Source organism: Spermophilus citellus (assembly GCF_964194105.1).
Source record: "Spermophilus citellus genome assembly, chromosome: 4".
Lineage (NCBI taxonomy): Eukaryota > Metazoa > Chordata > Mammalia > Rodentia > Sciuridae > Spermophilus > Spermophilus citellus.
In genome coordinates, this window is record NC_138185.1 from 229,681,473 (window position 1) to 229,709,224 (window position 27,752).

A 27,752-nucleotide genomic window follows, 5' to 3' on the forward strand; every position below is an offset into this window, starting at 1 on the left:
AAGCTGTGGTGGCCCTGGGGCACCTTGGGAGCCGCAATGGCCTGCGTGCTTATGGTGATCCCACCAGGTGATACTCCCTGTGGGAGACCTGCTGGAGTGACTCCCTAAACCCTGACACAGACCTAGGCCCGGGGGTCATACACCTTGCCCCCTGGTGGGCCAGCTGGCTCCCTCTGACCAGGAGCATGAGACCCTGCCCTCCTCTCTTTGGGTCTGTGAGAGGTGGCACTGCTCCATCATGTCTCCTGACTAGGAGTGGCCTCCTCTGGGGCTCAGCTGAATACCCCCGTCCCAAATCCTTCCTGATGGGGTTGTCGCCCGGGGGCCCTGTGGCAGGAAAGCACCATGGGTCTGCCAGAGCCTCAGGTCACCTCGCCTTAGGCTGCTTCCTGGGAGAGGCACAGGGGCAAGGTGGGGTTCAGATTGTGGGTCTGCTTGGGGACAGACTTCTCCCTGAGAGGCTCAGCACTCCTCCATCACCAAATCAGGCAGCCTGGGGACCAGAGCTTCCCTCTTCCTGCACCCAGCACTCCATGTTCCTCATGAGCCCATGCTTGGCCTCAGGGTCCCACAGGAGCACTTTCCTCTCCCATGAGTGACAGGCTGACTTCTTTCCCAGGCTGCAGCCTGAACCTCCACCTGAGCCTTTCCTGAGTGACTCCTGGTCCTGCACAGGGCTCAAAGCACCTCCTGCTCTGGTCCACATAACTGGGGTTAGGATCCTGAAGGGCAGGCCATCCTCAGCAGGGTCTTGGGAAGCTCCTTCCTGCATCTTCCCACCCCTGAGGACCCAAGGCCCCCTGTACCCCTCCTTCCCTCTCCCTGATCACAGCTCCCCTGTAACCCTGCCTCCCCCTCTCTGCTCAAAGGCCCCTATATACCTCCCTCCCTCTCCCTGCTGACAGTCCCCCTGTACCCCTCCCTCCCTCTCCCTGCTCACAGGTCCTTGTACCACTCAAAGGGCCAATGGAGAGAAAAGGTGCACATTTTTTGCAGTCTCTGACTAGCTGTCTGCAAGCCTCCTTAGTCCTGCTTTCATGTAACTGCCATGGCTGAGGGCAGCAGAGAGGCTTGAGCTGCTTGTGTCCCTGTATCCTGGGTGACCAAAATCCAGTCATCCAGTGTGCCATTATGTGCTGGTGCCACTCATGCTCTGTGTTCCTTCTTTAGTCCATCCCAGATCAACTCCTTGGTAGTGCAACCCTAGGTCCTTCATGAGACTCCTTCCCTTCTACACCTTGTTTACTCTCTCAGTAAACTGGCAAGTCCTCCCTGGCTCTCTGCCTTAAGCCCTGTATAGAGACAGTACCTGCCCCAGCTGGTGACTTCCCCAGGCTCTCAGAGCACAGAGCTGCACTTGATTGAAATACTTTGGTGGGCCTGTGGCCTGTACCCCAGGGGAACTGTAGACCCCCTCTCCCTGCAAGCATTCAGCTGGGAGGTTAACATTTGTGGTGTGTTTAGGATCCCCTGCTGTTCACATCATCATAGAAGAATGCCTTCCACTTCAAAAGTGTCATGGGCTCAAGAGCTGCTCTGTCTAGGTCTTTCCAGTCTTGAGGGCAATTAAGTTCAAGACAGTGATTCCAGAATTTGCTCTGCAAATGGCCCCCCAGGGGGCTAGGGATGTGGCTCAAGAGGTAATATGCTTGCCTGGCATGCGCGGGGTGCTGGGTTCAATCCTCAGCACCACATAAAAATAAAAAGATGTTGTGTTTACCGAAACTAAAAAATAAAATATTATTAAAATCTCTCTCTCTCTCTCTCTCTCTCTCTCTCTCTCTCTCTCTCTCTCTCTCTCTCTCTCTCTCTCTCCAGGCCCATCTTTACCTCTTTCTGGACACCAAATGCATGTGGATACCAAGTGGCAGGGTGCTATGCGGTGGGGGCCATGTTGACTGGGAAGGCTTGTCCTCCCTTACCCCACTTCTCATCTCTTGTCCTCCCTGGCTGGTGACTTCCCCAGGCTCTCAGAGCACAGAGCCACATCTGGTTGCAATGCTTTTGTGGGCCAAATTATTGATCTTCAAAAGGATCTCTGCCTCCTGGAATGAGTTTCTGGGAGACCATGGCTTGGGCCTGCCTGGTGGCCTGGACATTTCCGAACTGTTATAGTACCTTGCTGGCTTGGGCATTGCCTCATAAGGAGGCAGTTGCCATGGACTCAGGGAAGGATATAACCTTTGCCTGTCAGTAGAAGGTGCACCTGCACATTTGTGGCCACCGCTTCCTGCACATGAAGACCAGCAGCACCATGTCCTGCCTCTCTCCCTCCTGCAGCTGTGGGGTTGCTGGAACATTTTTCCATGTTTGTTGATTGATTGTATATCCTCTACTGAGAAATGTCTGTTCAGTTCCTGAGCCCCTTTATTGATTGGGTTATTTGTTTCTTTGGTGTTTAGAGTTTTGGGTTCTTCACATATCCTTGAGATCCGCACTCTATCTGATATGTGTGTGGTAAAAATTTGCTCCCAAAATGTAGGCTCACTATTCACCACACTGATTGTTTCTTTTGGTAGGAAGGAGATTTTTAGTTTGAATCCACCCCATTTATTAATTCTTTTTTTTTTTTTTGAGAGAGAGAGAGAGAGAGAGAGAGAGAGAGAATTTTTTAATATTTATTTTTAGCTTTCGGTGGACACAACATCTTTGTTGGTATGTGGTGCTGAGGATCGAACCAGCGCCACATGCATGCCAGGCGAGCGCGCTACCACTTGAGCCACATCCCTAGTCAATATTTATTGATTCTTGATTTTAATTCTTGCACTATAAGAGTCTTATTAAGGAAGTTGAGGCCTAATCAGACATGATGGAAAGTTGGGAGACTTGGGCCTACTTTTTCTTTTGTTAGATGCACTGTCTCTGGTTTAATTCCTAGGTCCTTGATACACTTTGAGTGGAGTTTGTGAATAGTGAGAGATAGGGGTTTAATTTCATTTTGTTGCATAGTGTTTCCAGTTTTCCCAGCACCATTTGTTGAAGACACTGTCTTTTCTCCAATGTATGTTTTTGTGCCATTGTCTAATTTTAGATAACTGTAATTATGAGGGTTAGTCTCTATGTCCTGTATTCTGTACCATTGATCTACAGGTCCATTTTGGTAACAATGCCACTAAAGCCCCTTCCCAGGGGCCTGGCAGACCCAGTCCATGCAGTAGCTACTGAAGGTGAATCCAGAGGCTGCACAGGAGAGTCGCAGGGAACCCCCAGGCTGCACCAGGCCTCCCCCAGACTCCACCAGCTGCACCTCACACTGGACACCTGCAAACACAGAGGCAGCCTGGTCAGGACACTGTCTCTCATCCACTCTTCCTCTCACTCCTGTCCACTCACACACTCAGGATCTCTGTTCTCCATTAATTACCTTTGAAAACAGCCACCAGGAAAACCCAGCTGAGCACACTCTCCATGGTGAGCAGCTGTGTTCAGTCCTGGTCACTGAGTGGGCTGAGCTGGGAGTCCAGGGCTGGGCTCCTGTGCAGAGCTGCAGGGTCAGGTGGGCTGGTTTTCATGGGCAGAGGGAGGCCCTATTTGCATGTCCTCCTGCTATATAGCAGCTATGGGTGGAGGCACAGGTAGAGCAGCTCTGAGAGCCCAGGGTAGTGTCATAGGTAGCATGGTGGACAGAGGAGCATTTAGGAAGATAGAACTTCGTCTCTTTTGATCTAATCATCCATTAACTTTATTCATTTTATACTGAAAGACCCCAGCCCCATAACCTAAGGCCCGATTATGAAAAGTGGAAAGTATGCAGTAAACAGGTGAGCTCACCACATAACCTGTTAGAAAGGGCACCCTGCCCACATCACAGGACATGCTTGAGCAGACTGGGATCATAAGCGGGAACAGGGAGGAAACAAAATGTAAACCTGTGAGATTTATGAGTTTTTCGGGAACCTATAGTGAAAAACAAGTTTATCATAGTGAAAAACAAGTTTATTATAGTGAAAAACAAGTTTATCATAGTGAAAAACAAGTTTACCCTTTAAGTGACATGTATGCTGGATTCAAAAACACCTGTTATTGTGCTAGGTGGAAAACAACTCCTTTTTCCCTATAAAAGATCTGTACCCCAAAGCCCGGTGTGCCAGTTCACCAAAGCTTCGGCTGAGGGTTTGCTGTGCGCCCGCAGGCGCCTGTGTATTAATAAACTTGCCTCTTGCTTTTGCAGCCAGTGTGACACTAGTTTTCTTTTGGACGGGGGATTTGAGGGTCTGGGGGTCTTTCAATACATGCACAAAATCACATGATAAACATATCTATGTTAATTCTGAAGCCACATTTAAGGATAGATAATTATTGGATCTAGGTAAATTGGGATGATGGACAATACACAGTATGATTTGAGTCTGGGAGATGGGAAACTGCTTCTGGGTGGGTTTACCATGTTAATGTCCCCAAAGCCCAGTCTGTAATCCTCACCTAAAAGAATTGTATCAACTGGATTTTTGTCCGTATTTCAGAGATGTTTGTGAAGATACCTCTTTTTTCTTCTATACATTTATTACAGTCTGCATTCTTCTAGTTTGGTTAGTTTGAGGAGTGATCAACCTTGTCTATATTTTTGAAGAACCAATCCTTTGTTACATTGAATCAATGAAATTTTCATTTCTTATTCCATCCAATATTTCTCTGATGTTAACTGTTTCTTTTATTCTACTGGTTTGGAAATTTGTTTTTTCCTTCTTTGCATGATCCTGAGATAAAATAATAGAATGTTTCTTTGGGATCTTTCTCTTTTGTTATGTAGGCATTTATCACTATGAATTGTTTTCTATGAAATTTCTTATTAGTGAAAATGTCAGTTACCATTGACCAGTTCTCCCCCACCCCCACATGGTGAACCATTAGAGAAGCACACCCAGGAAGCATATAAAGCAGGGTTTATTTAAAACAGGGTGACATAGGCTTCTTCAGGGACAGAGAAGGGGCCACAGCTGGTATCCTGCTGTCTCAGGAAGTGAGAGTTCTTGCATGTTTATGTGTCCTAGGCTTCCTTTGTTCCCCTGCTCTCTTCCCCTATCTCTCTCCTTCCTGCATTCATGACTAGGCCCAGGAGAAGCTCAGGGGGATGACCAAAAGGTGATTAGCAGATGGGCCAGAGGGCCAAGGTGGAGGGATCCAGCATGGAGGGGGCCCAGGATGCATTAACTAACACCTTTCACAACTCCCTGTAGGGAGGGACAATTCCTGGGACAGGTTGCCTTAGCAACCCAGGGGAGCAGGGCAGGTTATCCTGATAAGGGTGAAGAAAGGCTCTGAAGGAATTAGCATTTCACTTCCTCCATTCTCTGGATGTGACCCTTGCCTGTCTGCCTGTCTAATTCTGGCTTCAGTATCACAATATCAGAATACTTCACATGACAAGGCCAACCCCACAGGGAATGGAGAAAGACAGAAGCATTTCCTCTAGAATCAAGAAAAAGGCCAGAATAGCCACTCTCACCATTCCTAGGCAGTATAGTTCTCAAGATTCTAATATGAGCAATGTGGCAAGAGAAATAAGCCAGGAGTTATAGATAGCAGAAGAAGTCATCCTCTGTGCATTTGCTAATGGCCTGATCACATACCTAGAAACCCAGAACCCTCACCAGAAAATCTCCAAAATTAAAAATTGGCATCCTGGGGCCCTTGTCCCAGCTCTGCTGGCCACCAAGTAACTCTGAGCAAATACCTTACAAGTCGGTTTCCTCACCTGTACAACAAGGGGCTGCAGTTTATTTTCTAAGGCCCTTCATTAGTCTAACATCCTATGGATTCATCTTTGCCTTCAGTGGTTTATGGTAAAATCTGTGATCCACAATCTCACTATATAGAAGATCCTCAGGGAGACCCTTCAATGGAGCAGAACACATGGCCCAGGATGTGATGTTCTCACCTGTCATGTCCTGGGAACTGTGGAAACAGTCCTGGCACAGGACAGAGTGGCTCTGTTAACCCTGGTAGCCTATGCATATCTGTGTCTCCAAGGCCATGCTTGGAACTCACTAGAATTTCCTTTTAATTCCTACTCAGCACAGCAGCTGGCAATGGTGCCCTCTTGTATGAGAATCCTTTACTCATAATCCAAAGTTTTTGTGAATGACTGAAAGGCAGATGCTGCTGGGCATTGTAGAGGCTTTAGGTGACAAGGTGGCACCCCATGAGTGTCCATGACAAGTGCAGAGTCTCTCCATGAGCAGGTGGTGGTAAGTCCAGGGCCAGCCTCCCTAAGTGTCTGGGGTCCTCAGATGCTGCCCCATGTAGATGGCAGCCTTTTTCCTCCTCAGCAGGGGTGGTGGGCTCCTGAGTGGTCAGCTTTGATATTGCTGTGGAATAGAGGAGGCTGGTCACCCAGGCACTAGCAGGAAGCAGGTTTATTGGCTGCGGCCAGGTTCAGAAGGGGGACTTTCACCACAGTCCGTCAATCCCTCTGAACCCCGAGTTCAGAAAGCTTCAGGACTTTATGCCCAGTGAGTAGGGGAGGGGCTGAGGGGCTCACCATTGGCAGAAGTCCATGCAGAAGCAGATTTTTCCAGAACAGTAGAACCCAGGCCTGTATGCAAAATCAAGGACACTCTGCAATATCAGTGTCCAGGACAGGGAGGGTCCCCTTCCCTTCCCTCCAGCCTGCTGGCTCCACAGGACCTGACTAGTGTCCATGGAAATGCAAAGCCTCTGTGAAGGCCCTGGGTTACTTTGTGACCACACCCTGCTTCTGCTCCTCACCTCAGCCTGAAAGCTCTGTGCAGAGTTCTTGCTGATGGTCTAAGAACAGTCATGGGGAGGTCTCTGGAGAAACTTCATGAAGATGTTCTGTGGAGAGGGGATGGCACTACAATATCACACAGCAGCTGAGAAGCCCTCTCCTAATGTGCCCTCACCTGGTGTGGAAAAGGGAGGACAGGAAAGGGTCGTGGTTCTAGGAAGTGGAAGGCACCTCCTCTGGGTGTGCTGACCTGAATTCTAGCTGACCCTGGCAGTAACCTCTGACCACCTCTAGACAGGGTCTGTCAGCTGCTGGGAGCTGGGGGCCTTAGATTCCAGTGCTCCTTGAGGTCCAGGTCAGCTCTTAAGAACCAGGAGGTGTTGTCCACTCTGAGATGATAAATGAGCTACAAAGCTACCTATAATCAGGTCAGGATGAGGGTGATTCATCAAGTGTCACAGAGGAGGAAGCATCTGGCTAGATCATCATTTCATAAGTGCATGTAGCTATTTTGAGGACCTGCTGCCCAGTCCAAACCTCCTGGACTTGTCATGAGAAAGAAAGTGGAAAGTTCAAAGGACACACAGGAGTAGGTGGGCAGCTTCTAGAAGTCATGAAGGGTCACTTCCTGTGGGGTGGACAAGCTCACCATCCCTGTCGTTCTCAACCCCCTGAAGTCCTGAGCCCACTTCAGACCTGGTGAGGGTGTGTGAGCCTGTGGAGCAGTGACCAGGCCTGGTGCCCAGCTTCAGGGGGAGCCAGTGTGTGGTGGTGTCTCTTGTTCTGTGACCATGACCCCAGGTGTGCACTTCTCCCCTCCCACCCCATCCTCCCTTCTCTGTTCTGGAGGCTGTTAGGAAACTCCATTTCCCATGTCCTCCCCATCTGAGCTGCTGCCAGGGAGGCCCAGGGAGTCCTGGGAAGCAGTAAGAGAGTAAGAGCTGCTGCCTGTGAGCAGGCCTTCACTGCCTTTCCTCAAATCACGATTTAAGACTTAAAAGGGCCACTATTTGTTGCAAATGAGCTTTCTCCTGTGAAGATGGCCTGGCTTCATAGCCACGATTTAACCCAGAAATTCCCCAAGTAAAAGAAAACCACCTCATCTCTTCCAAGATTTCTCTGATGCCCCACTCCCAGGGCAGGTGATTCCCCATGGCACCAAACTCCTCCTAGAATCTCAAAGCTGGTACTGGCAATTTCTTTGTATTTTAAAAATCATAACATTGATCCCACTCAGGGAGCTGAGGGAGTTGAGTTGGGGATATTGGTTTGCAATTTTATTTAATTCGTGCATATTTACCTGGATTCAGTATAATTCAGTATAATCTCTGTGACACATGATTCCACCTGATCAAATCACAATCTCCAGGTCTGTGACTGAGCATCAGCTGGTGGTTCTGTGAGCACATGGCATCCCATGACCACAGATGCCCTCCATGTAGGAAGCTCACCCTATAGGACCTGGCTGGGCAGCTGCAGTCAGAGGAGAACTGCAGAGGACACAATCCTGAGGCCCTGCCCCCACTCTTGCCTGAGTGTGTCAGGGTGGCCATGCAGACAGCCTGCCCAGCACCACTCAGGTCCAGTCCACGTCCTCACCCGCCTTTCCCCAGAGAGCTCACCCTGCCCACAGCTTCCTCCTGCCCCTCTGCCCACAGCCATGATGCCACAGCCAACTACAGGACGGGGGATGGCCCAGGTCCCACCAGGTCTGCCAAGACTGCACCTGGGAGAAGTAAACAGCAGGCACAGAGACATGCCAGGATGGACTGATGGTGACTAACAATGAATGAAGGAGCAGAGCCAGGGCAGGGGACCTCGGGATGGTCCTGCAACACATGAGAGAAGAACTGATGGAAATCCGCCTTAGGAGGCCAGACACAGGCTGGTCCAAAACCCAGATGACCACAGTGAGGCCAACTGCAGTCCAACAGCCATGATGAACTAGTGGCTGGAACTCTGCAGAGAACTCCTGGCAGGCTGGAGCTGAAGGGCAGGGCACAGTGAGAGAGCAGCACCTTGACAGGGGCCACCTGCCTGGGGTGCAGGGACAGCTAAAGGAACAGCCCACTGTGGTTCCCTCCTCAGGACAGCAGAGGCCAATGTCCCAAGAGCATCTCAACTAACCTAGAGAATACCACTGGGTGAAATCCAGCACTTTCCATGATGAAAGCCACCAGCAAGTTACTCAGAGGAAGAACAGCACAGTGAGGGTCATTTGTGAAAAACACACAGCAAATCCACTTCAGTGGGAGACCCTGAGGGCTCTTCCCTGAGACCTGTTCTGGGCATGGAAGGACCCTCAGCCTTCCTCTTCCACAAAGGGCTGGAACCTAGCCAGGGGCTTAGCCAATAAGAATGTTGGAGAATGTCATCCAAGTCAGGAAAGATGAAATCACCCATGGCTGTTGGTGAATGATGTGAACATGCAGAGTCAGAATATGAGACAATAAACCATCAAGATAAAGATCAAGGATGTCAGTGGGAAGGCAGGGCCTGCAGAAGGTTCTGCACAGCACAGGAGACAAGTAAGTGCAGGGAGAGAGCCTAGAGATTGGGTAAGCCCTCTGCCCCACTTCTCAGGCAGGGAGTAGTACCCAGAATATATAAAGAGCTCCAAAAACCTTCACCTCCCCAACAAATGATCCACTTATTAGATGACAGGGAACTAACCAGACACTTCTCAATAGAAGAAAACAAATGAACAATGAGTATGTGAATAAAAGCTCATATCTCTAACATTTAGAGAAATGTCAGACAATGACAATGAGGTTCCTTCTCACTTCACCAGAATGACAGTTATCAACAAAACACGTAATGACAGGTGCTGGAGAAAACCTGGGGAGAGGACCCTCACACCTTGTTGGTGGGACAGCAGATGAGAACCACCCTGAGGAGAGCAGGTGGAGACCCCTCAGAACAACAGGGAGGAAGCCACAGTGGGACCCAGCTCTCCTGCTGCTTGGTATTTACCCCAAAGACCCAAGTCAGCACAGTGCAGGGACATGGCCACTGCAGGGTTTATACAGTGCAATTCCCAAGACCAGGTTATGCAACCAGCCCAGGTGCCCTTCACTAGTGGATGGATAAGGGAAATGTGGGTCATATGCCAACACTGCAGCTCTGCTCAGCCAATAGGAGGAGTGAGATGATGGTGAGTGGACGGAGCTGGAGGACATTAGGGAAGAGGAATGAGAGGCTCAGGGAGTCAGGTGAGTGTTGGCTGTCCTCTGTGGGAGCTGCCACAAATAAGGGAGATAAAGGAAGGGGAACCCCAAGAGTATAGATCAGTGGGGATCAGGAGGTGACTAAGGGAGAGGGAGGAGGGACAGGAGAAGGGAGGGGCCAGGAGTGAGCTGAGCAGATATTATTGGTCAATTCTGCCCACGTGGGAGTCCTGCACCTGTGGGAGTGAACCACTGTGAGTTTCACACACACACACACACACACACACACACACACACACACACTGTAAATTTAATGAAAATTAGAAACTTGTGGAAGAAAGATCAGTTAAGTGATGGGGAAAAGGAGGAAAATTTAAAAGGAGGAGCTGTGAGAGCAACAGAGGTTTTATAGACAATGAATATATGTGACCATGTCAAAGTGAAAACCTATAATAAATATAGGTAATATGCACAATTTCAAAAGAAAAAGAACATGACAAAAACAGAATGATTGTCTTCAGACACATGAGAGATAAGTAGAGACCACAAGGCCACAGAGGTCCCCTGGGAAGCTGGTACATGGACAGGCCTCCAGATGGAGGAAATCGGCCCCAACTCACATCTGCAGCTGCTCCTGGGCTGACCTGACTCCTGTGTGCTGAGCGCCCCCTGCTGGCCCTGGGTGAGCAGCAGGAGGTTTGTGTCTGGGCTCACACTGAGGTCCCCTCACTGTGACTCTGGCACAGTAATAGGTGGCTGTGTCCTCAGTGGTCAGGGAGCTCAGCTGCAGGGAGAACTGATTCTTGGATGTGTCTCTGGAGATGGACACTCGGCTCTTGAGGGATGGGTTGTAGTTAGTGCTACCACTACTATATATGTACCCTATGTACTCCAGCCCCTTCCCTGGGGGCTGACGGATCCAGCTCCAGTAGTAATCACCACTGGTGATGGAGTAACCAGAGACAGCACAGGTGAGGGACAGGGTCTGCGAGGGCTTCACCAGGCCAGGTCCTGACTCCTGCAGCTGCACCTGGCACAGGACACCTGGGGACAAGGACAGTCAAACTCTGTCAGTCACCTGCAGCCACAACCTCCCCATGGACCCAGGTCTGACACTGGGGACACTCACCTTGGGGAGCTGTGACCAGGCACAGGACAAGACCCAGCAGCCTCATCTTCTAGACCACACCTGCCTTCCCAGAGACCTCAGCCCTGTCTGAGCAGAGAGCTGGGAGCTCCCACAGCCCAGAGGGCCTTTGAACCCAGAGCAGGAGGAGGAATTTGCATGTGGGTGAGGCTCTTCTGATATCTGGAGAGGCTGAGGTCAGGCTGCCCAGGTCCTCTGTGCTCCTGAGATGTGTCCCTGTCTTGAACCCAAGTGGAGCTTTACCTGTGAGAGGAGAGCAGGTGGTTTCAGGGGAGCTGGAAGGCTGTCAGAGGGGGAGCCCACCCTCCTGAGCCCAGCCCTGCCTCCTCTAAGCCCTTCCTCCCTGCACCTGGGAGGGTCTCAGAGTGGCAGGAACGTGCCCAGCATGCAAGAGGCCCAGGTTCACCTCTGTGAGATTTGGGGGCTACAGACTGAGCAGGAGGTGAGGGAGCAGGGTCTCAGTAGGGGAGGGGCTTCCTGCTGTGTGCCCACTGCCCTCCCCACCCTCTGCCCTGCTTGTCCTCCTGACTGTCCAGCCAATGCCTGTGGACAGCAGTGGGTGGGAATCTGCCCTGAGCTCTTCCCCTCACCTGTCCTGCCCTCTGGTCTCCACCAGGAGAGGACAGGATGGAGGTGCTGGGCCAGGTGAGAGTCCTGGGAGCAGAGGCAGCTCTCAGCTGCAGCCTGAGGCTGAGAACCCCTGAGTCTCCAGAGCAGCAGAGCCAGGCTGACAGCAGACAGGACGGCATGCAGGGCAGGCTGGGTGAGGGAGGAGGCCCAGGTCCCTTTCCTGTGCAGCATCACTGCAGTGAGACCTGCCTTGCCCACAGCCCAGCATTTGGAGAGAACAGTGGACACTGTCTTTAGTGAGGTAGGGTCACTGCGAGGACAGGTGTAGTTGGTGACCTCCTGATGAGGTTCAGGAATTGACCTCCTGCCTAACTGAGTGAGCACAGCACACTAATAAGACATGTGGGCTCCTCCACTTGTTCCCTGTGGTGTTGACCATGCACTCCCTGCAAACACTGAGCCTGCAGCACCCACCTCCTGGTCCTGGGGTGGCTCAGGTGAGACCTGCTTGTCTCCATGTTTTCACCACCTGCAAATTCAGGTGAGCCATTGGGTGAAGTTTCACAATTCTGGTAAAACATTTAATTTAGAAAGCGGTTCTTCCAGGCAGACCAAATGAGAGACATCTTCAGATGATCCCACTTCCTGACCTGGGGATCCCGGAGCCAAATGATATTCATCCCCACCTCACCTGTGCCAGGTGTGAGGTCTTCAACACCTCACCTGTTCTAGGGCTTCAGTTTTCTTTCACCATTCAGCAAAATGTGTTGGTGAAAATTAGAAAAAGTTATTGGATGTATGTTTTGGCCATAAGTAAACCTAAAAATATACAAAATTTTGACGTTGTTTTGTCACTTGACCAAAATTCTGAGAACACAGAGGAGGAAAAGCTTCCTTTGGGTCATGACTTAGGAGGTTGGAGTGCATGGTGGCAAGTCCTTAGCTCTGGCCATGGAGGGAGAACACCATGGCAGAAGGGCGTGGAGGAGGAAATCAGCTCAGGACATGGCCACCAGGAAGCAGGTGAGCTCCATCTAACAGGGACACAGAGTGTCCCCCAGAGGCACACCCCAGTGACCCAGTATTCCAGCCACACCCCACCTGCCTACAGTGGCTGCAAGTCAATCCATGTTAGTGGATTAATCCACTTTAGGTTTGAGCTCTGGTAATCTAGTCCTCTCTCCTTTGTCTCACATGTGAGCTTGTGGGCCACCTCATATGTGAACCATGACAGCGAATTCCTGATGCTGGTAATCCTTCCACCTGGTCAGTTTCCAGGGATTTAATCTCCTCATTTCATATTGACATAAAGATCCCAGGGAAATAACCGACTGTGTGAGAGGCTCATGTGCAGGGAGGGGCGAGTCGTGTCCAGGCTGTTGCTGTCCAGCACCAGCACTGTGTCTGCCAAGCCTGTGGTCTCATGTGGAGTGTGCAGAATGCACCTCCTGTGTCCACACAGACGCAGGGCACAGAGGATGGGAAGACGTCACGGGGAGGACCATGTTGATGTGTTGGATGGGAGAAGAATTACCCAGGAACAGGGAGTGACTGTGGACAGAGAATGTGGACGTGTCCTCCAGGGAAGGCCAGGCCTGAGGGAAAGGCAGCAGGTGTTCCTCCTGGAAGCTCCCTGCAGAATAGAGCCAGCAACAGCCACAGCAGCCACATCTCCTGGGCCAGCTCCTGGGGTGCTGACCTGACCCACCCCTGACCTCAGGAGGTGGGAGGTGTGTGTCTCCCATATTTAAATTCCCTCTATTTACAATCCCCGTGCCCTGTGTGCCTCCTTGCAGCTCTGATGATGCCTGAGGTAGAGTCAGGGCAGAGGTTTCCGTTCCCATGTGTCTGCATTGGCTGCAGCTCTGCTTCCTGAGAAGTGCACAGGCCCCTTGCCTCTGGGCACACACAGGGATTCTGGAACCTCCAGTGAATGAGGAGATGTCTGTTTGTACCTGTTCATGGTCTCCATAGAGCTGCTCCTGACCTTCACAGTGTGGGCAGCTTGAGGTCAGTGAGGTCGCCCTGCAGTCCTGGGTCTCATTTTAGATCCAGGTTTCAGACAGGATTTCAGAGGAGCAGAGCTACGGAGCTGGGGACGCAGGGAAAACCAAAGGTGTCACATTCATGCAGGGAGCTCTTGACCTCACTCTTTATGAGTTTTGTCATCTGCTCCTCTGGGAAACTAAGGTGAGAGTGTGGGCTTGCAGTTGAGTTTGTGGGTCTGAGTGTGGGTTGCTGTGCAATTAACCCAGAAATGCTCTGTGTGTTTGTGAGATTCCTCAATTTACCTCTTGATAATAATGTAATTATTTGTACTTTTACTGACTTTAAATAAATGCTAGAAAATTATGTGGTAAGTTAGTGGACCTTTAGAATTTTAATTTTAGGAACATTAGACCCGAAGATATTATTGTTTGGAAATTCATTTTGGGACCGTGGAATTCACTATTTTATGACATTAACAGATTTCAATCCACCAAAGTCAATTATTATAATTATTTTAATTTCACTGTTACCTGTGCTATTCCACAATCATACCCTTAAAAAACTTTCCTAGAAGTGGTAAAGTATACAGAAAAATAATAAAAAGCATGACAGGGAAAAAGTCCAGGAGTGTAGTCAGCAGCTCTTTGCAGAAGCACAGAAATCATTGAAAGGCCATGACTTGAGCACTCAGTGCCTGCTGGGAAAACTCGAATTCTCCAGACTTCTTCACCTTGGAGGGTTGCAAGTTGTTGCTTGGTAAATTTTTATTTCATGCTTTGGATTCTTGAGTTATATGTAAAACTCAGTACCTGAACGAGACCTTAAAATGTATGCTCTTCTCTTTGGAAAAAATGTGGGCTCCTACTTCAAATGTAAATCCGTAATTCACTTACAAATAAGAATTTTAGAAAGGATGATTTCTGTTTGTTTTTTAACTTAAAACATCCAGACACTTTAGCACATGTGAAAATTGCATTTCCCTTTACGTGACCAGTTTCTTGGGTGCTGACATATTGGATGAGGGAGCTGCAGAGGCCCCTGCTCTTCTCCCTGCCACGAAGTCTATGGCCAGGGGTGCAGCACAGAGCACTGTGGAGGGAGGGAGGGCTCATCCTGCCCCACCACACGGAGCACATGAGTGACAGGCAGGACCTCTGCTGAAGCCACCCTCAGGTGGGGCCCCTTGTGCAGGGGCTGCCTCTGCCCCTGCCACACACGCAGCTGTCAATCATCCTTCACCCATGACAGGGGGCACCTGTGCTGCTGGAGCCACTGAGCCCCCAGCCCTCAGCACAGTTTGGGAACTTCTGGGAAACAGGCCCCAGCAGTGGTGGGGACAGAGCAGAGCCAGCCTGGGCCCCACACCAGGCTCCACTGCACAGAGCCATGAAGAGACCCCACCAGGGTCCTGGGAAGCAGCTGGCTGGCTGCTCCCTTCATCCTCCCTACCCAGCTGTGTGCTGGTCAGGGAGGAACTGTCCATCCACCTGCAGACACAGGATGCAGCTGGCCATAACTCCACACTTGTACAAAGGAGGGAAGAGTCTTGGGCCCTCTCTGAGTGGCAGGACATGCTGAGAGCAGGGCCAGCTGTAAGGGTCACACACCTTTCCCAGGACCCCAGGTGGCATTGCAGGAACCTGTAACCCCTAACAAGGTCCCCAGGGCAGCTGAGCAGGCCCTGAGCAGCCACTGCACGGAGTCCGTGTGGAGGTGCAAAGCCAGCCCTGGGTGCTGAGAGCATCTTGCCCTTGTCCCCAGGTGCTGTCTGCCCTATGCTTTCCTCTAATCTGACAGCCACCTCTCCACTCATGGGGCCTGCTGCACTGCTGACCTGGGCCTGCTGGAGGTCCACCCCAGGCAGCCCTTGGGAACAGATGACACTGTACCTCTGTTGCTCTGCCAGTAACGCCTCAGCTGTCCAGGCTGCCAGAGTGGCCCCAGCACCATGCAGCCCCCAGGACTGTGAGGCCCAGCTGCTCCAGGAACACCTGACCAAGGTGCAGTGAATGCACTCTTCAGGTGGAAAGAACAAGGAGCCCATGGGGCTCTTCAGCCTCCATTTTGGAAAGAATTATTTATGTTATGGGTGACACAGAGCGGGGGGAAGGAAAGACATAATACCTGCTCAACCAGGTGTTTCTGAGGCCTAAGGAATACAACTGGTCATGAGGCCACCTTTATGTACTTCCCCGATGACATGCAGGAGCACATGCATGCATTCCCAGAACTGTGTACCCTGCCCAGATGAGCCTAGGAGCAGCAGGCAGCCTGAGCAGATCAGGGACAGACACACAGATCACATCATGAGTCAAAACCCAGGGATCACAAGGCCAAGGGCAGATGGCTTCACCAGAGGATTATATGAAATATTAAGGACAGCCAATGTCACACTAACTCAATGAGGTAGGGTTAGTTTTATACATGCAGATGTTATCCACTGGGACAGGCCAAATGGGGATGCTGCAACAGATCAGGGATTACCCACTGTAGAAAGGCAAGCATGGGGATCAGGTAATACATCAGATAGTATCCACTGGGGACAGGACCAGTGTGTAGATGGGTTATGAGGCTAGAGTGTATCCACTGTGGACAGGGCAGCATGTTAACAGAGTAACAGGTAGATATTATCCACTGGGGACAGTCAAGTTTCAGATGGTGTGACAGCTCTGATATCAAGCCCTGTGCACAGGTTTAGCTTGCAGAGGCAGCAATATGTTATATATTATCCACTTGAGATAGAGTGAGCATGGGGTGGGTAACAGGTCTCACAGAACCAACTGGGATGAGAGAGTATGTGGATGGAGGAACCTGTCAGATGTTGTCCCCTGGGGTATGGGCCACATGGGGATGGAAGAACAGGTCAGATATTATCCACTGGGACAGGTTCAACATGGGGATGGAGTAACTTGTAATGCAGAGATTGGGCAGTTGTCTAGGAATCCCTGAACCATCCTAGCAGTGCCTGAGAGGTTATTCCCTTGTCCAGGGAAGGTCTGTGGGCATCTTCCAGGGCTGGCATCTCCTGGGCCCAAGATTTCATGGGAAAACAAGGTCTTGAAGGATTTTCCAGGAGAGAAGCAACACTGGCTCTTCATGAAGAAGACGAAATGGTCAACTTTCCAGCAGAAGCTCTGATGGGCTGCACCCTACAGGGGCTGGTGTAGATGAAGAAAGCTTGGAGTCTGTGCACAGTGGGGTCTTCAGCCAGGAAGACAATGGAGTGACAGCATTTGCTGGGAAACAGGTGGAACTGGGACCATCAAGCTGATGAAGGAGGCCAGACGCAGAAGCCAAGGGCCCATCTTCTCTCCCAATTGAGGAAGCTGGTGAAGAGGGAGAGGAGAGGAGGGTGATGTGGACAGAGAAGGAGATCAGTGGGTCCAGGAAGGGCCTGTGGGTGGGCAGAGGGGTGAAGGGAGGAGAGCAGAAGGGAACTCACCATCTATGCTGTGAGCTGATGTGAAGGAGCACAGTGAACTTCACCTTCATGAACATCCATGAACCTCCAACTCAGACATGTGTGACACATAGAAGAAAGACCAGCAGAGCCCAGGAGGGGAGCAGGGAGGGAGAAGGGCAGGAAGGGGAAGGCTGCCCACAGAAATGGGGGTCCTGATCCAGGTCTGAATCACTATGGGAAACCAACTCCAGTGCTCTGTTTCCCTACGATGCACCCATAGTTATCAATACCACAGGAGAGAGTCAGAGGACACAGCCACAGCTGTGGGCCAGCAGCCCTTCTCCTGCTTCATGGGCCAGAGGTCATGGTGAGGGCCTGGGCCTCTTCCAAGTGCTGAGGATGACCAGGAAGGAGGATGACCAGGAAGGAGGGTGACCAGGAAGGAGGATGACCCTTGTCAACATGCACAAGTGATGGGGTCCCTGCTGGCTCAGCTTGGGGGACCTGTCACCCTCTGTCCTTCTGATGTATTGACATGGAGGGGGCCATGTGTGCCCTATGTCTGGCCTCCACTTGATTGTGGAAGCAGGTAGGTCCTGTTCACTTCCCTGGCATTTGTACAAATAGCAACAGCAAATTCATTCAGGAATATTGATGAGGAGGGAGACTATGGCCACAGGACCAAGGAGAGGACCTGACTCTGACTCTAATGGCCCCTGAAGTCTGGAGTCCCCTAGACTGTGTCTTGATTGCCCTGGTGAGGGCTTCCACAGCAGAGAGCTCTTGGCTGTGCTGGCCATGGTGGTGGCTGTTTTCTGGGACAGAGCCAATCAGATAGCAATGGAAGACATCTGAGTCACCATCTCAGCAGCTCCTGGCACAGTCTCATCACACTCACTCCCTGGATGTCCATCAGGTCTCCCCTCTGCTCTTCCTAGGACTGCTGTGGACAATTCAGGGCAGGGCCACCTGCAGTCTCAGGCAGGACCTGGGCAGTCAGGCTCCTGTTCTCAGGTGCCAGGTCTGGGGTGGGCAGACCTTGGTTAGAACAAGGCTTACTGAGTGGGCTGGTCAGAGGCCCCCTGCCACTCACTAATACTCAGCTACTGTGCTGACCCAGCTTGGATGCCATCCCTCTGCAGGAACATCACCTGATCCTCAGCCCCACACTGAGGTGCCAGAGGACCAGTGCTGAGTCTCAGGGACTCCTTGGGATCCAGGAGGACCATGAGCCTGAGGTTCACCAAGTGTCCAGGGCAGCAACCCAGCCTGACTCTCTTTGCTATACAGAGAATCTCAAGGATGACCCTAATCAGGGAATCCCACTGTAGACCGTCCCCTGAGATGATGGAAAAGACTCATGAGGGTCCTCTGAGCTTCCTCAGCCTCTGTCCCTGGTGACCCCAGAACAGTCACTTCAGCCTCAATAAAGCTGCTCTGCATGTTGTTCATGTGAAAATGCTCCTGTGTCAAAGTGTGCAGTGCAGGGACCCCGGGGAGTCAGAGTGGGAGAGTGGACAGTGTTGTTCTGTCCTGAGCTGAGAGGAATTGTTATCTCCATCCAGGACAGTGGTGGCCTTGGGTTTGTCACTTGTAGTCTTTATGAGGTTTAGGTCAGGTTCCCATGCCCCTGGATTCTCCAGTCCTTACACATGATTGAGTGCTGGACTTTGTCCAATGCTGTTTCTGCATCCTTTGATGGATGGTCTGATCCTTGTTCTCTATTTATGTGGTGAGTCACATATGAAAATTACATTATTGGTCTCCCAACCCTGTGAGGAAACCCACTTGATCATGGTGCACTACCTTCTTATCTGCCCTTGAATGCAGTGTGCCAATGTTTTATTAAGGAATCTTCAGTTATATTGGTCTGAATTGATGTTGATCTGAAGCCTTATTTCCTGGATGTGTCTATGTTACATTTTGGTATCAGTGTCTTACTGGCTTTTTAGAATAAATTTTTTCTTTCAATTTTTTTCCTTTTCAATTCCATGGAATAATATGAGGAGGTTTGCCTTATCTCTTCTTTAAAGTTCTCTTTGAATCAGCTGGAAATTAACCTGTTTCTGGGCTTTTCTCTCTTGGAAGGACTTTAATGGCTTTTCAACATTATTGTTTGATATTTTTTCTTAGATTTTTATATATTTTTTTTGTATTCAATTTGTATATGTCACATGTGTTTAGAATTTTCCTCAACTTCTTCAAGTTTTTCTAGTGTACTGGAGGATATTTTTCAAAATAGTTTCAAATAATCTTCTGGATTTTTGAGTAGCAATGTGTTCTGTTTAATCACTAATTTTGTTTATTTGGATCTTCTGTTTTTTATTTTGCTTAGCTCATCAAGGGTTTTTCAATCTTCTTCAGGTTTTCTAGGAATCATCTCTTTATTTCTTTGATTATTTGTATTTTGAACATAGTTTCTAAAAACTCTTAACCAGAGTAATTAAGCAAGAGAATAAAATTAAAGGGTTAAAGAAGAAAGAATGACAGAATTTGAATATGCTGCTTGCTGGTGATGTGATCCACTCTCTAAAAAAACCAATGTCTCCATCAAAATGCTTTCAGATCTTGCAAACAACATTAGCAATGTAGCTGAATACATCACACACACATAAATAAACCACTTTCTTATTCTACTAAAATAGATCTACTGGGGCTGGAGTTGTAGCCGAGTGGTTGAGCACTTGCCTAGCATGCATGAGGCACTAGGTTCAATCCTCAGCACCACCTAAAAATAAATAAGTAAAATAAGGGTATTGTGTCCACTTACAACTAAAAATAAAATAAAATAAAATAAAATATGTCTGCTGATAAAGAAATCAGGAAAATGATCACTTTTAAATAACCTTAAAATGTACTTGGAAAAAATACAACCAAGGAGGTGAAAAATCCCTGCAATGGAAACAGCAAACACCACAGGGAGAAACTGTAGAACTTTGATATGGGAAGACCCTCCATGTTATTGAACAGTCAGAGTGAACATTATCAAGTGGCCAAACTAACCCAAGTGTCACACAGATTCACTGACATCTCCAAATAATACCAAACACATTCTTAAAAGGAACAGAAAAAAAAGAGTCCTAATATATGTGTGGAGAAATTACAAGTGCACAACAGCCAAAGCAATCTTAAGAAGTAAGAGTGAACATGGATATGACAACATCTGACTTCAAATTATTTGACAGACCTACTGTATCAAATCCAGGATGGTATTGTCATGAAACCAGACATGAAGACCAGTGGGATAGAGGAGAAGATACAGAGACAAACCAACATAAGGACAGTGGTTTTTTTTTTTTTTTTGACACTTGACAATGTTTCCAAAATCATGTTGAAGAGATAACAGCCTATTCAACAGATAGAGCTGGGAAAACTGAATATCAATTTGTGAAAGGATATAATAGGTCAATGTCTCTCATCCCACTAAAGTCAACTCAATGTTAATCAGAAACCAATGAATTAGACTCTTCAAGGCAAGAATCCAACATTGGACCAAACCTCCTCTGTACTGACACAGGCACCGACTTCCTTAACCAGGACACTAAAGTGCAAGAATCAAAATCAAGAATCAGTAACTGGGACAGTATCAAGTGAAAACCTTCAGCACAGCAATGGAAACAGGAGTGTGAGAGAGAGCTTTCAGAATGGGAGAAATTTGCCACCTGCTCCCCAGTTAGGGCACTAATATCCAGTATATATAAAGAACCGAGGGCACTTTATGATGAGACACAAATAACCCAATAAATAAGTGAAACAGAACTGAATAGACTACTCAGAATAGGAAATAATAGTGGCCAACAAATATAGGAAATCATGCTCAATAATCTTAGCAATCAGGAAATGCAAATAAAAATTACATTTAAAATTCATCTCACACCAATTAGAAGGCAATCATCAAGAACACAAATAATAACAAATGTTGGCAAAGATGTGGGAAAGAGATCCACGGGTTTAATATTGGTGGGACTTTGAATTGATGCTGCCATTCTAGAAATCAGAATGGACGTTTCAGGAAAGACCAGGAATGGAGACAATATGTGACCCAGCTCTGCCCTCCTCAGTGTTTGTCCCAAAGAACTAAATCCAGAACAGCTCAGCTGTACAGCCACATCGGTGCTTATACCAGAGGGTCTGAAAACAGCTATATACATAATGTCCCAGATGCCCATCACAGATGAATGGATAAAGAGAAGGTGGTGTGTACACAGAAGAGGGTTTCACTCAGCCACAGGAAGAGGGAAATTAGGGCATTTTATGGTCAATGAATGGAACTGGAGAATATCATGTTTATTAAGCCAGATTCAGAGGGTGAAATGTCAACTGTTTACTCTCAAATGCAAATTGCAGACCAAAAACGAAAGAAAAAAACAGTACTAGGAGGAATCCTATGGAAACAGAAGAGGGAGGAGAGAGGAGAGGAAGGGGATCAAGGGAGAGGAAAGAGGGACAGAGATGGGAGGGGAGGTGGAAGGAAATTGACCAACCACCTGTGCACCTGCATAGGACACCACAGTGGATTTCCCCTTATGTGCTCTAAGAAGCACTAATGCAAACAGATCACTAAAAAGATGTGTTAAGAAAAGGAAGAGGAAGAGGGTAAGGAGGGAGGTGTAAAGAGGAGGGGAGGGAAAGGGAAATGTTATGTTGTGAAGGGAAAGAAATTTTATTGCATAATTATTAAATCATGTAAAATTGAAATGAAGTATTACTTATAATATTGATGTGCTAATTAAAATGGAAGTAATAATTAATTAAAAACCCCACGGTTTACGTTTAGAGAAGTCACAGGTCAGTACAGAAAATATGTACATAGAGCTCCCCCGGGAAGCTGGTTCATGAGAGGCCCCAGATGCAGGAGTCTAGCCCCATCCCCTCTGCACCTGCTCCTGGGTGACCTGAGCTCCCTGTGTGCTGAGCGCCTTCTGCTAGCCCTGGGTGCCTGCTAGGAGCCACACGCAAATAATACGATGTATGGCACCTTTGGTTGTAAAGTGACACCAGCTAGCCACTGAGATTTGATTATGCTAAGATTTACATTCATATGGAAATTGGACTCCCACTGTTCACCTTGGCCTACTACCGGACTCATGTTACGGGGACTCATGGAGAGTTCCCATTGGTTGGGGAAGGATAGTAGGAGGGAATTCCGGAGGAGGTCCCAGGAGACCGGCGGTTCCAGGAGACGCGCGGTTCCGGTCAGACGCCCGCGTGGGAGGACCGCTTTTGGCTTGCTGGCACTGAGAGTGTTGGCGGCTTTTTCAAAATAAAGTTTTGTTCCTGCTTGAGTGGCTCGTGATTCTGTGCCCAGCCAAGACTGCGGCATTATTAATAACTGTGCTATTCTATCTCCCGGTGAAATTACTGATATACCTCTTGGAGAACTAGCTATAATTTTTATTTCACCCTCATAATCGGGATCAATTACCCCAGGACTTATCATAAGTCCTTTTAGTGTAGAAGAACTGCGTCCCAATAATAAGCCTACTGTTCCTTTGGGAAGAGGTCCTTTTACTCCTGTGGGAATGATTTGAACTCCCATCTCTGGAGTTAGTACTGCTCTGGCAGAGGAGCAGATGTCCAGCCCTGCGCTCCCTCTAGTTTGTCTGATGAGGGATTTAATGGATACTGCATCCTGGGCACTACCTTGATGGTGCTGTTGGGTTCCTCCATTGCCCCATATATTTGTGGTTTTGGGCCCCGGGGCATTGGGCCCTCTAGTCCGTTTTTTGGCAATGGAGCTTGATATCTTTCTCCACGATATCGTGGGTAAACACTTGGTCCTTGTCCGTTTTTTGATAACGGAATACCCTCTATGGTGGTTTGAGAATGGCATTCATTAGCCCAATGTTTCCCTCTATGGCATCGTGGGCAAATACCTGGTATTCTATTCCTTTGATATCCAGCTTTGTTAAACCCTCCTCTTACGGGGCAACTCCTTTTAAAATGTCCTGTTAATGATAAGTCCTGGGGTAATTGATCCCGATTATGAGGGTGAAATAAAAATTATAGCTAGTTCTCCAAGAGGTATATCAGTAATTTCACCGGGAGATAGAATAGCACAGTTATTAATAATGCCGCAGTCTTGGCTGGGCACAGAATCATGAGCCACTCAAGCAGGAACAAAACTTTATTTTGAAAAAGCCGCCAACACTCTCAGTGCCAGCAAGCCAAAAGCGGTCCCCCCACGCGGGCGTCTGACCGGAACCGCGTGTCTCCTGGAACCTCCGGTCTCCTGGGACCTCCTCCGGAATTCCCTCCTACTATCCTTCCCCAACCAATGGGAACTCTCCATGAGTCCCCATAACATGAGTCCGGTAGTAGGCCAAAGTGAACAGCGGGAGTCCAATTTCCATATGAATGTAAATCTTAGCATAATCAAATCTCAGTGGCTAGCTGGCCTCACTTTACAACCAAAGGTGCCATACATCGTATTATTTGCTTGTGGCTCCTAGCAGGTGCCCTGCAGGAGGTTTGTGTCAGGCCTCACACTGAGGTCCCCTCACTGTGTCTCTGGTACAGTAATAGGTGGCCTTCTCCTCGACTCTCATGTCCTCATTTGCAGGTACAGCGTGTTCTTGGAGTTGTCTCTGTAGATGGTGAATCTGCCCTTCACAGAGTCTGGGTAGTAGGTGCTACCGCCACTTGGGTTAATTTGGCCAACACATTCCAGCCCCTTCCCTGGAGCCTGGTGGACCCAGTTCATCCAGTATCTACTGAAGGTGAATCCAGAGGCTGCACAGGAGAGTCGCAGGGAACCCCCAGGCTGCACCAGGCCTCCCCCAGACTCCACCAGCTGCACCTCACACTGGACACCTGCAAACACAGAGGCAGCCTGGTCAGGACACTGGCACTCATCCACTCTCTCTCTCACTCCTGTCCCCTCACACACTCAGGATCTCTGGTTATACATTCTTTACCTTTGAAAACAGGCACCAGGAAAACCCAGCTGAGCACACTCTCCATGGTGAGCAGCTGTGTGCAGTCCTGATCACTGAGAGGGCTGAGCTGGGAGTCCAGGGCTGGGCTCCTGTGCAGAGCTGCAGGGTCAGGTGGGCTGGTTTTCATGGGCAGAGGGAGGCCCTATTTGCATGTCCTCCTGCTATATAGCACCCTCAGAACAATCTTGAGCAAGTAGGAGATGGTTGGTGGCATTTTATTCATGAAAGATTAACTCATAGTAATAAGGGTGTTGTTCACGCTGTCCAGGAAGATGTAAGTGACATACTAGCCCCCCATCTAGGCATGTACTTCTACCCTCAATCCCTCTGCTCCATGAAGCAGCTCATAGACAGTACAGGACAGGGCTTGTGGGGACTCTGGAGTCCCTAGTTGGATGAAGAACAGGGTGTGAGTTTGCTGCACCCAGTGTCCATCTAAGGACCATGAAGGTCCTGGTGGATGACACTCCAGAATTCTAGGCCACTGTCAGCTCACTGCGTCTGCCTCTGGCTTCCCACTCCCCTCTGCACCTTTGGCTGACTTGAAGCAGCTGTATTGATACATAAGAGTGTGAGCACAGCTGTGCCATCGTCCCCACCAGGGCTGCAGTGAGTGCAGGGTGGAGCACAGGTCCCTGGACCCTCGTCCTCTCAGCCTCAGTCTGTGATGGTGCAGATGAGGAAAGTCCTTCAGCTGGGACCACAGATGTGGAGGGCTCAGCTTGTCCACGTCTCCCCCCTGCTCTGCAGACCCATGTGCTGTGGCCCCAGGCAGCAGGTCCCCACTGTCTGCAGCAGCTACAGTGTCCCAGATGCCAGGAGCATCCCTGCAGTGCCCCTGGATTTGGGCTTCTCCTTCCTCCTGGAACAAAATGCATGGACACTGTGCAGCCCTCCCCAGCCCACCTGTGAGCTCCTGTCCTGCCTTTCCTGGTCTCTGTGCCTCTGGGGACGTCTGACTGGGGCAGAGCAAGTGGAAGGCAGACTGCTCCTCCCAGAGTCACTGCTGCTGTCCCTCAGGGTCAATCAGACCCTTGGCCTCTGATCACCTGGGCAGGATCTCAAGTGTGATCAGACACTAGGCTCCTTGGCCTGTGGATCTAGGGGCAGAGCCATGGGTCACACTGGGTCAACCAGAAGAGGACAGGTCCACCTCTCAAGGTCCTGGGTTCTAGGAGGATTAATCATGTGAGTCCCTGTCACTGGTGGGTCAGCTCCAGGGTGGCTCTGTTTGACCACAGATGTGCAGTTGGTCTCCTTCAGTTCAGGCAGTCACAGGAGAAGGAAGGTCACCTGGTGGAGGCAGCCCTGTGTGTCCTTCATGGTGATGGTGGAGATGCCTGGCATGTCACAGAGGTCACTCTTGGAGGAGCAGCAGCACAGGTGGACATTAAGGTCACAGGGCTGTGATCTCCTGCTCTCACAGACCCAGCAGAGGAGCATCCTATTACCAGGAGCTTTTAGTTCCCTTTAACTATTGATGTGTTTCATGGAGACCATAGTTGAACTGTGTCCCTTGTGAAATTTTATGACATCTTTATAAATGCAGATAATTAGGCATCTAGCAGATGATGGGGTTTACTTGTGGTGCCCCAGGTGTGGATCAATGGCACTTTAATGAGAGACTCCCCAGGGCTGGTAGAGCCTTCCTGGCACCCTCAGCCATAGTGGGACCCTAGCACCACTCAGTGGTCCATCCCCGTCTGCCTCTCTTTGCCTCCTGCCTCCTGCCATGTGGTGCTGCAGCCTCAGGAGCCCTGGTCGGAGAAGCACCTGGGTGTTTGCACCCTGGTCTCCAGAACCTGCTGCAGCACAGCTCTCTCCTTGTGAACCCTCAGCCTCAGGAGCTGCTCAGAGCAGCATAGACTGGACTCAGTCACACTGGTGCTGGGACCTGAGGTAGTCATAGTGATCATTTAAAGATGTGGACACAGTCTTGGGACTGGGTAAAGTGTTGGTCTGTGCCAACTCTGATGTGTGTGCTAGAACAGTCACTGAGCACAAAACCTGGAAGCACCCATGGGACAACTCTGCAGGCCTACAGGGTGCCAGAGTGTAGAGATGGGCCTTTTTCCACCTGCATTTCATAGAATGCCCTGGGTAGAAGTTTGGTCAGGCAGAGCTTTGTCCCAGATGTGACCCCTACACAGAGTGGTCCTAATGCCATGACTAGAGGATCCTGGGAGCAAGTCCTCCTAAGACCCCTGCACTGTATGTCTACTAGCTGCAGGACCAGCTTGGACAGCAGTGGGCAGGAGATTCCACCATGTGCAGTGTGCCCTGAGGCCACCAGATACATGGATGGGCCATCCTGAGGCTTTGGGGGGTGGAGAGAAGGACCTCTGACCAGGGTTCAGAGTAGGTGGGATGTGGAGTCCAAGAGGCCTGTCCTTAACCCCTTAACTCCCTGAGTGTTAAAGCACTTTCCCTGATCATCACATTGTCCCTTAATTAATAAGGAGAATATATTCTATCCACAGAGGAGGACTGTCATTCAGCCAATAAGAATGGCATCCTGTCCCCCCGGCCCTGGGCATGTCCCTGGAGCACATGGACCTAGCTGCAATGGGTCAGGCAGAGGGAGACCATCACCACACCATCACTCATGTGGGGAAGCTGCTGCATCAGGTCCTGGAAAGAGAGAGGACAGTGGCCCCGGAGATGGGAAGGTGCAGGGAGGGTGAGGGTGAGGGTGGTGGTGAGGGCCACATGCAGAGAGAGCATTGTCCTGGGGCTCTGCAGCTCACAGGGCACCTGTGGCCCACAGCCAGGCTGTGCTTCACAGTGACTGGGGCAGAGCAGCTGGTGGCTCCCCACATCCAGGAGGGACAGGTGATGGACAGGTGGGTGTGCACAGCCTGGGATCCATCATGGCGCCTGACACCCCTGTGTCAGGGTGCTGTCCTCTGCCTCACTAGAGCTGGGTTTCAGTGTAAGTGTGAAAATACAGCTGGAAGGGCCAGCTGTTGTCTGATGGAGAGATGCTGACATTCTTAGTGATGTTGGTGATGAGACACCCTCACATGAGAAAGACCACAACATACAACATATCAATTCATATTCAGGTTTTTCAAATCATATTCAACTGTAAATCCCTAAATGTAATTTTCTTAACTCTGTACAAATGTTGTAATGAGAAAAGTGGGCTTAAGCAATCAGACACAGAGTCTGTACAAGGGAGGGGCTTTATATTAAGGGGAAGTGACCCCAGCACCCCCCAAGCCTCAGGAGGGAGCTGAGCAAGGCCTCCAGTGTAAGACCTGGGGTTTCACTGAGGCAAAGGAGACAGTCTAGACCACAGGGGAAAACAGACATTGGGACAATTGTGTCTGTGTTTAGATGCAATATCTAATATTGTTCACTAAATTATTATTCTAGTATTTCTCAGGCCACAGAGGCATACAACAAATGAACATCATTGTTTTTATACTTAAAGGAAGAAAGATAGATAATAATTCAAAGAGATGATACCAGGTAGGAATAAAGGCAGGAAGCAACGTCTCTGTTATAAAATTTGTTACTGTATCCATGAATATATCAAAATGAACCACACGTTTTGCACAATTATACTCACAATAAAATATTGAAATAAAGAAGATGTTGGAAGTTTTATTGACAGAAATATAAGGAGCACAAGAGGTTATAAAACACAACACTCTAACTTGGAAACTTACAAATGTATAATACAAAACCAATACTAAAGCTCTAAAAACATATACTGAAAATACACAAATGTTTTCATTTTCTGGATGAATCTGGATTAACTTAGTATTACTTGGGATATAAAAATGGCCACTGCTCATCCTCACCCAGACTGAAGATGCACTCTCAGGACAGGGTGGGCGCTGAC